The sequence below is a fragment of the Mixophyes fleayi genome, chromosome 3 (genome assembly GCF_038048845.1).
Source record: "Mixophyes fleayi isolate aMixFle1 chromosome 3, aMixFle1.hap1, whole genome shotgun sequence".
NCBI classification, from domain to species: Eukaryota; Metazoa; Chordata; class Amphibia; order Anura; family Limnodynastidae; genus Mixophyes; species Mixophyes fleayi.
The window spans coordinates 292,193,782-292,209,540 of record NC_134404.1 but is presented as its reverse complement, the minus strand read 5'-3'; the positions used below and the strand labels follow the sequence as shown (position 1 = coordinate 292,209,540).

Below are 15,759 nucleotides of genomic sequence, written 5' to 3'. Positions count from 1 at the left end.
CCGTCTTTTTCTTTCCCCTCCTGCCAGATTGTTGCCCTTGTTGCTAGATGGATTCACAACTCTGCTGTTTGGGAGCAGCCGTCTCCACCGGATCCTCTGCTGCATCACAAAACCTCTCCTCAATGAAGGCAGGTGGCTATGTAATAAAAAATATAACTTAAATTAGCATTATAACAATAGATGCATGTATTGCTTTAATATTACAGCAATTTTTCTTTTTCAGTCCCCATGGTTGAGGAATGACAAGTTATTGCTGAAGAATTTGAAGAAATGTGGAATTTCCCAAACTGTGGCGGGGCTGTAGATGGGAAACATGTCAGAATTATGCCACTCTCTAAAACTGGTTCCTTTCTCTACAATTACTAGGGATTCTTCAATATTAACCTGATGGCTATAGTGGGTGCAAAATATTAACTTATCTTCGTGGACATTGTAAAAATGGCAAAGTGTGAAATGGCGGGGCGTTGGAGCAGACTCCCTTCCATGACAAACTTAAAAGCAATGGACTGAGATTGTGCACACGTACCCAAACTAAATTAAGCCTTAATTTTGTAGTTGTGACTGTGCACTAAAAGCTAATAATTTAAAACCTCACCCCCAAAAAGCACTCACACCTTAAAGGAGGTTAGTCAATTACCGATTTTCAGGAGCAAGGTGAGTAGTGGATGACATGTTATAATGTATGTAGGGCAGCACGTTGGCTAAGTGGTTCGCCTCACAGCATTGGGGTCCTGAGTTCAATTCCTGACCTTATCTGTGAGGAGTTTGTATGTTCTCCCCGTGATTGCGTGGGTTTCTTCTGGGTGCTCTGGTTTCCTCCCACACTCCAAAAACATACTGGTAGGTTATTTTGCTGCTAACAAAATTAACCCTAGTCTGTGTGTGTGTCTGTCTGTGTGTGTCTGTCCGTCTGTCTCTGTATGTGTCTGTCTGTATGTTAGGGAATTTAGACTGTAAGCCCTAATTGGGCAGGGATTGATGTGAGTGAGTTCTCTGTACAGCGCTGCGGAATTAGTGGCACTATATAAATAAATGGTAATAATAATGTACACTGACCTTTTATGTCACATCGAAGTATTAACTCTTACCAATATGTAAATAAATCTTTTAAACATTCATGATTGTTTATTTATTATGCCACTTGCCAGTATGAATTCTGTTTCCTGCGGGACATGTGAGGAACTGGACTCCCCCTGGGGCAAGTTGCCAATGGGTGGTCTGGCTATTTCTTGGTCAGCCGTGAACCTCTCTTGTCTGTTGGAATCCTTGGACTTGGTTTGCCACAAACAGGGATTTGATCTGTAGGCCTCACTAAAAGACCTACACAGTTGACATATGCTTTGGTACAGACACAGGGTCTAAACAGGTGCACTGAACCTATAGATTTGTCCATATGTTTTATACTGCCAATAATAGTCTATATAATTTAACTATATATATAATCAGGTTGTAGGACAGGCAAATGAACAATACATACAGGTAGATAAAAAAAATATAGAAATTTACACATAGCACACCAGTAAATAAATGAGACTTTATAGAGATCCTTTACCTGTACATGTGTTTACATTTCACAATCAATACACTTTTATCGACTTGACGTGCTATGGTACAGACACAGGGTCTACACAGGTGTACTAAATGTATGGACTTGTCCATATATTTTATGCTGGCCAAAACAGGTTATATAATAAGACGGTAACACAGGCAAAATAACTATGCTTACAGGTAGTTAATACAGAATTTAAGAAATGAACACATAACACATTAGTAAATTGTCACTCACCGGACCGTGAGTGCCTCTTCTCGGACATTTAGGAACCGTGGCCGTCCACCATCCTGAGGGTCTGCGCATGCGCAGCCCTTTTCTATACTTCAGTGTATACCCCTTTAACTTAATTGGCAGATCAGGCAACCTCCCTATATTAAGCACCTGTGGTCACCACCACGTTGCCTGATCTTGGAGTCTCATTCCTCATGAGTCTCTGAAGGTGTTCCTGTATTACTTGTGTATTCAGTGCTGCTGATTCCTGTGGTTTCCAAGCCACTTCTACTGCTGTGGTTCCATGCCACTTCTGCCATCAACTGTGTCATCGTGACTGTTTGCTGGTTTCTATCCGCTGCTTCCGTGCACTACAGTCTCCTGCTTGCAACTCGCCTGTGTTCAACATCGTGACTGCCAGCTGACTACTATCCGCTGCCTCTGTGCACTACAGTCTCCTGCTTGCAACTCGCCTGTGTTCAACATCGTGACTGCCAGCTGACTACTATCCGCTGCCTCTGTGCACTACAGTCTCCTGCTTGCAACTCGCCTGTGTTCAACATCGTGACTGCCAGCTGACTACTATCCGCTGCCTCTGTGCACTACAGTCTCCTGCTTGCAACTCGCCTGTGTTCAACATCGTGACTGCCAGCTGATTACTATCCGCTGCCTCCGTGCACTACACTCTCATCTCATCTTTGCTGTGACTTCCTCGAGACTGCCGCTTTTCATTACCATCTGCTACACTTCGTGATCTACAGCTCCTGCCCTGCGCTGCACTCCTGTTTCCCATCGCTGTTGGTTCCTGTGGTTGCTACTGGTTACCTCCGTGTGCCGCTGAGTCCTGCCGCTGTGGTCAGCGCTATCGTCCATCTCCTGCTGATCCACTCTCCACGCCTTCACGTGTTCCACTGGCCTCTACCCTCCTGTCAGCATTGGATTTGTATCTCTTCTACTACCCTCTGCTGGATCATCTCCATTCTCCTGGGTTTCCTATGAGTCCAGTTCCACGTGTTGCTGACTCCTGTGGATTCGTGTCCCTGTCGGTCTACTCACCTGTGCGCTGCACCTGCTAGACCGCTGCTTCTCCTATCCTGGGACTTCCTATCCAGTCGGCCTCCAGCCGCTCAGGTACCGCTGCAATCCCATCTGACTGCTACTGCTGAACCACGGTATGCATACTTTTCATTGACTGTGCTGTGTATTGCATATCTTGCTGGACTGTGTTTGGTTCTCTCTGGAGTCTGCTACCCGCTGAGTCTCTTGCCATCATTGACTGTGTTATCATTGTGCTGGACTACTTCAAGAGACTTTCTAGATTGCAGACCTGATCAGTCATTTACATATATATATACCTATATTGTGCATATTACTGTGGATCGTGTATAAGGTGCCTGTGTATATCCTGTGTTGCAGTCTTCCCCCGTGCACCTCCTCACATATATATTCAGTGGTACAACTTGCTGATGTCAGACCACTGATCCCTGTTTCCGGTATCACCTGTTCCATTATCCTCTCACATAGCAGTGGTACAACTTGCTACCGCAGACCACTGACTACCTGGATACCTCCACTTGGATTCCATTCCTTCACTCAGACAGCGGTACAACTTGCTACCCGCAGACCGCTGACTCTCATCACCTCCTTGTTTCTGTTGGACATTCCTCCTCACTATAGCAGTGGTACAACTTGCTATCGCAGACCACTGACTACCTTCACGTGTCCTTGTCCATACAGTTCCTTGTGTATCATTACCTCATTATTACCAGTGTTGCTAGTCATAGACTTTCCTGAGCATCTCATCGGCCATTATTTCATGTTCCGTGATCACCCAGCTACCAGAGTACCCTATTACCATCTACATTGCTCTGGTAAGCCTACCATCTGGTGATCCCTGGGTAAAGACTCCTAGTGCCCGTGACAGTAAGATCAGGCCATGACAGACCCAGATGTGGAACCTACCGCCAAAGAGATGCTGCAACATCTGGTTAGCCGTGTGGAGCAACAGGATGCCCGCCAACAGCTGTTACTTCAGTGTTATCAGTCATTAACCTCCCAAGGAACATCTGGACAGACTGTGACAGCTACTACTGAAGCTCCTGTGCTTTCCTCCGTTTCCCCATTGCCATCCCAGGTGTCTATAGCTTCCACGCTTCACCTGCCTACTCCGTCAAAGTACGATGGAGACCCCAAAACTTGTAGGGGTTTCCTTAACCAATGTTCAGTCCATTTTGAGCTCCAACCTCAAAATATTTCTACCCATCGTTCCAGAGTGGCCTATCTTATCTCTTTGTTTTCAGGACAAGCCCTGGCTTGGGCCTCCCCTCTGTGGGAGAGGAACGATCCAATATTACAAGATAGTGCCAAATTCATTTCTACATTCCGAAGTGTGTTCGATGAACCAGGTCGTGTGACCTCCGCTGCTTCCAGCATCCTCCGTCTGCGACAAGGATCTCATACTGTAGGCCAGTACGTCATTCAATTTAGGATCTTAGCCTCTGAACTTCAGTGGAACACTGAAGCCCTAGTTGCCGCCTTCTGGCAGGGGCTTTCCGATAAAATGAAAGATGCACTGACTACCCAAGAGCTTCCTTCGTCACTTGAAGATTTGATCTCTCTATGCCATCGTGTTGATATGAGATTTCGTGAAAGAGAGGCTGAGAAAACGACTTCTGCTAAAGCACCTTTTCGCTCTAACCCTCAATTTCGTCCAGTGTCACCCGCTGTGATTCCCATGGAGATTGGACGTTCCAAGTTATCTTCTGAGGAGAGGAAACGAAGAGTCAAGAATAGACTCTGTATCTATTGTGCTGATTCCACTCATGTCCTCAGCTCCTGCCCTAAGAGATCGGGAAATGCCAGGCCCTAACTAGTTCTGGAGAGGTGAAGTTAGGGTCCCTGGAGTCCTCTCCATCGTCTATGAAATCTAAAGTCTGCGCTTTTGATGTGACTATTTCCTTTGCTACCAAGACCTTTGAGTCACAGGCATTGATTGATTCCGGAGCAGCAGGAAATTTTATTTCCAAATCGTTAGTTAATCAATGGTCTCTACCAATGATTACCTTAAAAACTCCCATTACTGTGACGGCTATCGATGGATCACGTCTCATCAACGGTCTCATCACCCAGAGTACGTCTCCAGTAACCCTTCAGATTGGTGCTCTGCATCATGAAGAGATATCGTTTTTAATTCTTCCTGTTACGACAAGTCCGATTGTCCTAGGCCTTCCATGGCTTCAGTGTCACTCTCCCCAGATTGACTGGCGCACCCCTCAAGTCACGTCTTGGGGGCCTGAATGTCACCATCATTGCCTTTCCCAAGTCATTCCTCTCAAGGTACAGCAAGCTTCCATTTCAGCTATTTCACCGGGACTCCCTCCTCAATATGCTTCATTTACCGATGTTTTTGATAAAGCTCAGTCTGAACGTCTTCCTCCTCATCGTTCTTGGGATTGTCCGATTGATCTTCTTCCTGGCAAGACTCCTCCCAGAGGCCGGGTCTATCCACTCTCGTTACCTGAAACTCAAGCTACATCTGAATATATACGGGAGAACCTCCAGCGTGGGTTCATTCGACCTTCCACCTCGCCCGCTGGAGCTGGGTTCTTCTTTGTCAAAAAGAAGGATGGATCATTACGCCCTTGTATAGATTTTCGTGGACTCAATGCCATTACTATCAAGAACCGGTATCCCATTCCGTTGATCACTGAGCTATTTGACCGTATTAAGGGAGCCCGTATTTTTACTAAGTTGGATCTTCGTGGTGCTTACAATTTAATCAGAATCCGTTCCGGTGACGAATGGAAGACGGCGTTTAACACCAGAGACGGGCATTACGAATATCTGGTAATGCCTTTCGGGTTATGTAATGCCCCCGCTGTTTTTCAGGGCTTCATCAATGAGATTTTTCGGGACTTATTATATGTATGTGTCGTCGTCTACCTGGACGACATATTGATTTTTTCACAGGACCTGCCTTCTCACCACCAACATGTGGCAGAAGTCCTCTCCAGGCTACGGAAAAATTCATTGTTCTGTAAATTAGAAAAATGTTCATTCGAATTACCCCAGATTCCATTCTTGGGGTATATTGTTTCCGGAGTTGGTCTGAAGATGGATCCTGACAAAGTAAATGCTGTACTACATTGGCCCCAGCCAACTACTCTTCGTGCCACCCAGCGTTTTTTAGGTTTTGCCAATTACTATAGACGCTTCATTCAAGACTTTTCTTCCATTGCATCTCCTATTGTGGCCCTGACTCGTAAAGGGGCTAATCCTAAGCAATGGTCTACTGAGGCTATTCAAGCCTTTCAAACATTAAAAGAGTCCTTCTCTTCGGCTCCAATCCTTCGTCAGCCTGATGTGACACTCCCTTTTTTCCTAGAAGTAGATGCCTCTAATGTGGGCTTAGGAGCTATTCTCTCCCAACGCTCGGAACAGCAAAAATTCCACCCTTGTGCCTTCTATTCTCGGGGTCTCCTACCCGCAGAGAAGAATTATACCATCGGAGACAAGGAATTACTGGCTATCAAAGCCGCATTAGAGGAATGGAGATACTTGTTGGAGGGAGCTCGCCATCCGGTGACGATCTTCACGGATCATAAGAACTTGTCATATCTCCAGTCTGCCCAATGCTTGAACCCTCGTCAAGCAAGATGGTCTCTTTTCTTTTCCCGTTTTGAATTAATAATTACCTTCAAACCAGCTGCCAAGAACAAAAAAGCTGATGCCTTATCTAGAGCCTTTGCTACGTCCTCTGATATAGAAGAGGTTTCCAACCATACCATTCTAGACCCCAAATGTATCTCACTGGCTGCTTCATCCACCAAAACGCTACCATTTGGGAAGACCCTCGTGCCTCCTACTCTAAGGAGGAAAATCCTTTCGTGGTTCCATGCCTCTCGTTTTTCTGGACACGCCGGTGAACACAAGACTTTTGAGATCCTCTCTCGAAGTTACTGGTGGCCTTCAATGAGGAGAGACGTCAAAGAGTTCATTGCTTCCTGTGAATTATGTTCGCAATTCAAATCCTCCCGCAGAACCCCAGCAGGGTTGCTGCGACCACTACCCATTCCGTCCAAACCATGGACCCATATTAGTATGGATTTCGTTACTGACTTACCACCTAGTAAGAACCATAACACTATTTGGGTGGTAGTGGACAGATTTTCGAAGATGGCTCATTTCATCCCTCTGTCTGGTTTGCCTTCCTCGTCTATCCTGGCTGAACATTTCATTAAAGAGATCTTCCGTATCCATGGATGTCCATCTGAGATTGTGTCTGATAGAGGAGTACAATTCGTGTCCAGATTCTGGCGAGCCCTTTGTAAAACCTTGGGCATACGATTAGCACTCTCATCTTCTTACCATCCACAATCCAATGGACAAACCGAACGCGTCAATCAAGATCTTGAGACTTTTATAAGGATATTTTCATCAGCCAATCAAGACAACTGGGTAGAGTTACTCCCTTGGGCTGAGTTCGCCCATAACAACATGTACCATGAGTCATCATCCAAAACTCCATTCTTTGTGGTCTACGGTCACCATCCGTCTTTTCCGGAATTTCCTGCCCTCCCGCCCACCCAAGTTCCTGCGGTGGAGACTGTTTGTCAGACCTTTAAAAATATCTGGTCTCAGGTTAGAACCTGTTTGAAGAAGACATCTGTCAAATATAAATCTTTCGCTGATAAGAAGAGGCGGGCTATTCCACCACTAAAAATTGGAGATCGTGTCTGGTTATCCACAAAAAATATTCGTTTGAAGGTTCCATCCATGAAATTCGCCCCTCGTTTTATTGGTCCATATAGGATCATTCAAGTTATCAATCCAGTATGTGTGAAACTCCTTCTTCCTAAGAGTCTTCGGATTTCTAATGCCTTCCATGTATCTTTGCTTAAACCTCTTATTATCAACCGTTTTTCAACTCCTCCCTCAGCTCCGCAGCCAGTTCAAGTCCATCAGGAGGAGGATTTTGAGATTACCGAGGTACTAGATGCAAAAATTTCGCGAGGAGTCCTCCACTTCCTCGTTCATTGGAAGGGCTTTGGTCCTGAGGAGCGCTCTTGGATCAAAGCTGAAGATCTTAATGCTCCTGCCCTTTTGAAGAAGTTTTACTCCAAAAATCCGGACAAGCCCGGTTCCAGGCGTTCTGTGCCCACCTTTAAAAGGGGGGGTACTGTCACTCACCGGACCGTGAGTGCCTCTTCTCGGACATTTAGGAACCGTGGCCGTCCACCATCCTGAGGGTCTGCGCATGCGCAGCCCTTTTCTATACTTCAGTGTATACCCCTTTAACTTAATTGGCAGATCAGGCAACCTCCCTATATTAAGCACCTGTGGTCACCACCACGTTGCCTGATCTTGGAGTCTCATTCCTCATGAGTCTCTGAAGGTGTTCCTGTATTACTTGTGTATTCAGTGCTGCTGATTCCTGTGGTTTCCAAGCCACTTCTACTGCTGTGGTTCCATGCCACTTCTGCCATCAACTGTGTCATCGTGACTGTTTGCTGGTTTCTATCCGCTGCTTCCGTGCACTACAGTCTCCTGCTTGCAACTCGCCTGTGTTCAACATCGTGACTGCCAGCTGACTACTATCCGCTGCCTCTGTGCACTACAGTCTCCTGCTTGCAACTCTCCTGTGTTCAACATCGTGACTGCCAGCTGACTACTATCCGCTGCCTCTGTGCACTACAGTCTCCTGCTTGCAACTCGCCTGTGTTCAACATCGTGACTGCCAGCTGACTACTATCCGCTGCCTCTGTGCACTACAGTCTCCTGCTTGCAACTCGCCTGTGTTCAACATCGTGACTGCCAGCTGATTACTATCCGCTGCCTCCGTGCACTACACTCTCATCTCATCTTTGCTGTGACTTCCTCGAGACTGCCGCTTTTCATTACCATCTGCTACACTTCGTGATCTACAGCTCCTGCCCTGTGCTGCACTCCTGTTTCCCATCGCTGTTGGTTCCTGTGGTTGCTACTGGTTACCTCCGTGTGCCGCTGAGTCCTGCCGCTGTGGTCAGCGCTATCGTCCATCTCCTGCTGATCCACTCTCCACGCCTTCACGTGTTCCACTGGCCTCTACCCTCCTGTCAGCATTGGATTTGTATCTCTTCTACTACCCTCTGCTGGATCATCTCCATTCTCCTGGGTTTCCTATGAGTCCAGTTCCACGTGTTGCTGACTCCTGTGGATTCGTGTCCCTGTCGGTCTACTCACCTGTGCGCTGCACCTGCTAGACCGCTGCTTCTCCTATCCTGGGACTTCCTATCCAGTCGGCCTCCAGCCGCTCAGGTACCGCTGCAATCCCATCTGACTGCTACTGCTGAACCACGGTATGCATACTTTTCATTGACTGTGCTGTGTATTGCATATCTTGCTGGACTGTGTTTGGTTCTCTCTGGAGTCTGCTACCCGCTGAGTCTCTTGCCATCATTGACTGTGTTATCATTGTGCTGGACTACTTCAAGAGACTTTCTAGATTGCAGACCTGATCAGTCATTTACATATATATATACCTATATTGTGCATATTACTGTGGATCGTGTATAAGGTGCCTGTGTATATCCTGTGTTGCAGTCTTCCCCCGTGCACCTCCTCACATATATATTCAGTGGTACAACTTGCTGATGTCAGACCACTGATCCCTGTTTCCGGTATCACCTGTTCCATTATCCTCTCACATAGCAGTGGTACAACTTGCTACCGCAGACCACTGACTACCTGGATACCTCCACTTGGATTCCATTCCTTCACTCAGACAGCGGTACAACTTGCTACCCGCAGACCGCTGACTCTCATCACCTCCTTGTTTCTGTTGGACATTCCTCCTCACTATAGCAGTGGTACAACTTGCTATCGCAGACCACTGACTACCTTCACGTGTCCTTGTCCATACAGTTCCTTGTGTATCATTACCTCATTATTACCAGTGTTGCTAGTCATAGACTTTCCTGAGCATCTCATCGGCCATTATTTCATGTTCCGTGATCACCCAGCTACCAGAGTACCCTATTACCATCTACATTGCTCTGGTAAGCCTACCATCTGGTGATCCCTGGGTAAAGACTCCTAGTGCCCGTGACATAAATAAATGAGACTTTATTGAGAATATGCATTTGTACTTGTGTTTACCATTCATGTTGTATACAGTTGCACACAGGAACAAATCGATGACATATAGAGCATGTAAAACATGTTTATTATTGATTCGCTGTGAAATATTGTATTTCTATGTGCTTGCATTGTACTTTTACACAGCAGAACTACAACATCATAGATTTAAATATGGACGCACACAAAAGTGTAGCTGTTGGAGGGACTATCGGAAATAATTGTTGGACAGACAGTTGTGAGTGCGTACACACTTCCAAATTTGCACAACATTGTTCCATCGTTGATTGTGATTTTGAGGAAGTTTATAAAACTAAATCGAACGATACAATAGGCTTTGGTACGATAAAACATGATCCTGGGAGTGTACACACTGTTGCAATATCTCTCCAAACGGTCATTTATGATGTGATCTGCACAATAATTGCATCAGCGTGTACCCAGCTTAAGTGCAGAGCTCCTGTTGCAAGCTGCTGATTCCTCTTATTCCTTTTATCAGTTTTAAAATTATATTAAGGTTAATGAGAGAGTACCAAGGCTTATTTTTTTTTTATACTCCAACCTCCTCCAATCCACTCATGAGTGCTTAAAAAAATATCGTTGTGAATGCAGAGCATGTGATATTTTGCAATATCTGCAAGTAAAAATATGTGACCTTTTGGTGTGATTTGTATGTAGAAAAACAAATACTTTCTTAAATTAAGTCCAGTATATGAATTTGGAAAAACATGCTGTGTGACTGAACAGAAAGCACTCTACTCTTACTTTACAACTTTAATTGTTGGTATTTAAGCATGCATTAATCTGAGCAAACCAGCAGTGCAAGTAAGCAGGAACAGTTAGAAACAGGATCCTCTTATTAATTATTTGCTCCAGTTCTCTGAAGAACTACAGATGTTCCAAAAGAGAAAGGGCCAAAGTCAATAAAAAAATGAGAGCTATTGCTGAGCAATAAATCAGATATATACACATTGAAGAAATAACTGTATTCTTCACTGCTATATAATTATTGTGCAATTCGATCTAGTAACACATTTCCTACCAATTTGAAGTTATTCTCTAGAATCTGCTGCATATAACTCACCACTGTACTATTTAAACAACATTCACAAATACCATTTTTTATTCCAGTGGGGTAGAGATATTTTGAGTGCTGGCTACATGACGAACTCAAGATGCATCCAAAATTGCAAGGAAAAATATTTTAAAACACATACATATGTTCTGAGTTTTTTGCATGCTGTGTTAGAGTGTGGAAAATGTTGGCTGCATAATTTTTCCCTGTCGTTTATGGTAATGAATAGTAAACAGTGAAAAAAAAAAAAGGTTTGTGTTTTTCACAATGCATTTCTATGGGAAGATGGAGAGTGGAGACCTACCCGAAACTAAAAACAAAAAAGAATATTCTTAAAAAGTACTGTGTTTTATCAAGGGCTTTAAAGCACATAAAAAATACTCAATACAATGACTATACAATGTAGCCATTTATGCTTGCGCCAATTCAAACATGGTCACCTTGCTTGCGTATAGTCAGAATATTTAATCTTATTTAAAGGTTGAGAATTCATCATAAATTTTTAACTTAAGAGTCGATTCGATGAGCATCTCTAGTCATATGCGCAGGATGTATTGTAAGTAACCTGTTTTCTAAATGTAATAAAACAAATTCATCCAAAATACTGACTGTTGGCAATTAAAGTTTCTGAAATTAGTTATGATAAAGGGACATTTCAAAGTAATTTATTATAAAACTAATAAACAGTATGTGAAGTGTTTTTCAGAGTAACATGTTCCTCTTTTTATTGAATAGTTGTCTTGAAGTGCCTATGTATGACAGAGCAATAGTTACTAGATTGTGACCTATAGCTAAGGATACAACAGGTACAAACATCTTCTTGGAAAGGGTGTGTCACTCACTTAAATGTTCTGTGTGCTAAGAGTGCAGATTTAAAAAAAAATGAAAATTCTTTCTCAGTAGATCAAAGATAAGATATATATATTACATATTTTTTTTATTTTTTTTCACGTATACTGTAAATATCTGAATTATCTGATCATAATCACAGTGGGATAGGTTCCAGCATTTTGTATCTAGAAGTGTTGAGTTCCCACATTATGCCATAAAACATTTTGTAGAAATAGTGCCGCTGAAACCAGTCCTCAGGAAACACCAACAGGATATACATGACTGGACAGCTTAGGGTCCTGTCAGATGAGTGTTTGAGAATTCCGAGATTTTCTGCTCAGAAAAATGCAATGTTCCATGTTCAATGTTGTAGTCCGAGTACTGAAACTTTTGGCTCAGTTGGAGTTGTGGTGCGTATAGCATTTAAAGAGGTAAAGTGCTTTTGTTTCACAAGGAATTAGAGCAATCACTCTTAACCCGGGGTCCATGCAGTGAATAGATTTCCGGGGGCCTGTGAACTTGAATGGGAAAAAAAATCTTTATTTTCACTTACCTGAATTTTAGCATTTTCTTCAATTATGAATGTAGGCAGCAAACCACATTCGTTTTAGCAGTCCCTGAGACTTTGTTACCAAAAGAAATCACAGATGTGTTCATATCTATATGGTATGGATTGGCAAGTGTACTACAAGAAGGGGTCCATATATTTCACCAGACTGCCAACGGGGTCCATCGCACAAAAAAAGGTGAACAACTCCTGGTATAGAGGTTCTGGCTCACTACAATGTTCAGTATTTGTACTAAAAAAAACATTGTTTTTCTAACTAGAAAAAATGCAGTGTTCACAGATACTTGGCTGACACCACCCTTAATTAGATTTTTTTTTTATTGATTCAATTGTCTTTCAGGAAACAGATACATATAGGGAAGGGCTAGCTAGAGGAAGGCACATCCACAAACAGATAGGGAGACCTAAAGATCGAGCAGCTAGGAGCTGTAGGTGGTGCTTTAAATAGAGGGAGCTGGGCAGGCAATCAGCCAGTGAATTTAATGAAGTGAGGCTTTAAAAGCCAGGTTCGAGCACGCGCAGAATCACAAGCAAGGTGTTGCCTGCCAGCAGGGAACGCAGTGCCAACACAGGAGAGGAGAGCGGCTGCAGAGGGGCAGGTAGGAGAGCCAGACCCTGACTGGGTGGTTAGGGGGCCCAGTGCATGACACAGAGACATTGAGGACAACCACAGCATAGAGAGACTGTAGGAAATGAGAAGAGCTACCAAATTATTGAGCCGCAAGTCTCACAGAGAAAACTGCATGTTTCACAGAGAAAGCTGCCAATATTACCGAGAAGGCTGCCAGCCTTGCTGGAGGCGCTGCCAAGATTAGTAGAGAAAGCTGCCAATATTACCGAGAAGGCTGCCAGCCTTGCTTGAAGCGCTGCCAAGATTAGTAGAGAAAGCTGCCAGCCTCACAAAGGGAATTGTCATTAGAAGAGTGGTTCTGTCATTGCAAGAGAATAAGCTGCAAGGGATCCAGAGGCACAATTATTGTCCAGGTCTAGTCTGGAGGTCCAAGGGGTGTCTAGATCCAGCCCAGATATCCAGAGGGAGTCTAGGGCCAGCCCAGAGGTCCAGGGAAAGTCCATGTTAAATCCAGAGAAAGTCTGGAATTGTTCCAGTTATTTGCAGAGTGCCCCCGTTTCATATCCATTGTTCCAGGCGCCTGCTGTTGTTGCTAATACTGTTACTGCTACTGTTACATCTAGATATCAATGTGGCATGTAATATCATTCATAGTACTAAGTACAGCTATGTAATAGTGATGTGTTAGTATAATGGTTAAATGTGAGATTACACTCAATTTAATTGACAAATTACATTACAATAAAGACATGCCATTTTCTAATGTGGTATAGATGTGTTTGCAATATATTGTGCAATGGTGGAGTAATGATCCAGGGCTGTTCCCCTGTAACCATACAATGATAGGTCAATTGATGTAAGAAAAGACATTTGAACACATACTAATGTTCTTAAAAAAAAAACCCAACTATTCATGTATCTATCTTTTATATCTATCTAGGGAGGGAAATAAGCTTTATTAAAATTATAATGTGTGACATATTAGTCCAAAGAGAACACCACCATTGCCTCTACCAACAGCAGAGCCAGATTATTGAATAGGTTGATTAGGCTGCAGCCTAGGGTACAAGGATTTGCAAGTTTTACAGCGTTCTGTATTCTCAGTAATGTAGTTTCACTATTTTATTTTACTATAACTTATTATAATTAAATATAACTTTGTAGAAAGAAGAATAAAACTTGGTGTTTGTTTCTTTAGAGCTGCACTACCACCTAGACTCTGCTAGCTGGATCCCAGGGAGCTGCTACATGTAGCCATATTTCACATGACTTCTTTGCTCCTCTTAGAGCCCCAGCCAAAAACACAGAAAAATGGCTGCATATAGGAGTGTAGCAGCTCCAGTTGTGGGGAGGGGCACTACTACCATTTATTAGATGTACTGCAGCTTTAACTATTGTTTTCCTCAGATCGTCATGTGACCACTCACTGACAGGTTTTTTTTGTTTAGAATCCAGTTGCATTATAATAGGCTTTGCTGCTCCCCTAAGTGATGATATAGTTCTGGTTGATCAACGAGAGAGGACAGACATCGTCTGACAGCTCTCCAGCATCTCTAGAGGTCAACAAAGTTATATAGGAAGTAGAGACCTGAAGCAGAGAGAAGACCTGACTTGTATTTCATTATACTGCACCTCACAACAATATGCCCCTGAAAAAAAGAGAAAATTCTTCTCTATTGATGAAGTGAACCTAAAGAAATGTAGACAAGCCTCAAGTAGTGAAGCTCGGTTTTCTAGCAAGCGATGCCTGGCTTGGTTTCATGAGTACGCAGGTCCAGATAAAATTATCGGGCCCAGAGGTATGGGAATATTCTGTGAAGAAATTGGCATTGAACCAGAAGATATAATTATGTTGGTTATGGCTTGGAAAATAGAAGATAAAAACAAAGCCTTTTCCACAAAGGAGGAATGGCTAAAAGGGATGACCTCATTACAATATGACTGCACAGAGAAGTTACAGGGTACATTTGATTATCTACACACTCAACTGAATGATGACACTGCCTTTAAGTATATTTACTAATATACTTTTAATTTTGCAAGGGACAAAGACCGGGGAGTTTTGGATATTAATACAGCACAATACATGTTGGTACTTCTGCTAAGAAGCAAGTGGCCGTTTCTGCATTTTTTCAGTTTCTGGACCAATGGGGATGGTGCTTTATGAGAAGAGACCAGTGGATTATGGTGCTAGAATTTAGCCAGACTTTCTATTATGACCTTGACAACTATGATGAAGATAACTCCAGGACCCTTATACTTGATGATTTTGTGGAGTGGAATTAATTCCATGAGGTAATAGAGCAAGATACTGAAGAAATTCAGATGCCCTAACCTGAAGTGATTGAAGAATACTTTCATTTTTGCTGAACCCGTATTCTACTTATAACTTTATTTTTTTTATGAAGCTAAAGTTTACTTGTTACATGTGAACTTGGCAATGACTTGCATTAGACTGATCGCTGATTTAAAATCTATTCACACTTGGTTTCAATTTAAAAAAGAACTTACTGGGTGTGGTAATCATTTTCTTGCTAGTTCTTCTCTTTAAACCATTAATTCACAGGATGAGTTTTGGCTTCCACCCACCGTAATTAGTTAGAAGCACTGAGAATAACTTTTTGTTTTTTTGTGTTTGCACTGGTGAGTTTCTTGGATGAAAAGAACATTTTTGGTTGGCTGACACATCTGTTTGTTCTAGATCCTAAAACACACTGAAAAGGTGCGCTTTGTTTTTGTGAGTTTTTCTTTTATTGCTGAACAGTGTTTTCCTTTTTTTTTTCTGTTGTTGGGTTCACTGGCCTGTGTGACATGTATTTTTAGGTTGTAACTTCCCA

At 43.2% G+C, this 15,759-nt stretch overlaps 1 pseudogene; it reads left to right on the top strand.

The window, feature by feature from the left end:
• Positions 1-14,421: 14,421 nt before the first annotated feature.
• Positions 14,422-15,471, top strand: LOC142142981 (DCN1-like protein 5 pseudogene; annotated as a pseudogene).
• Positions 15,472-15,759: the final 288 nt, after the last annotated feature.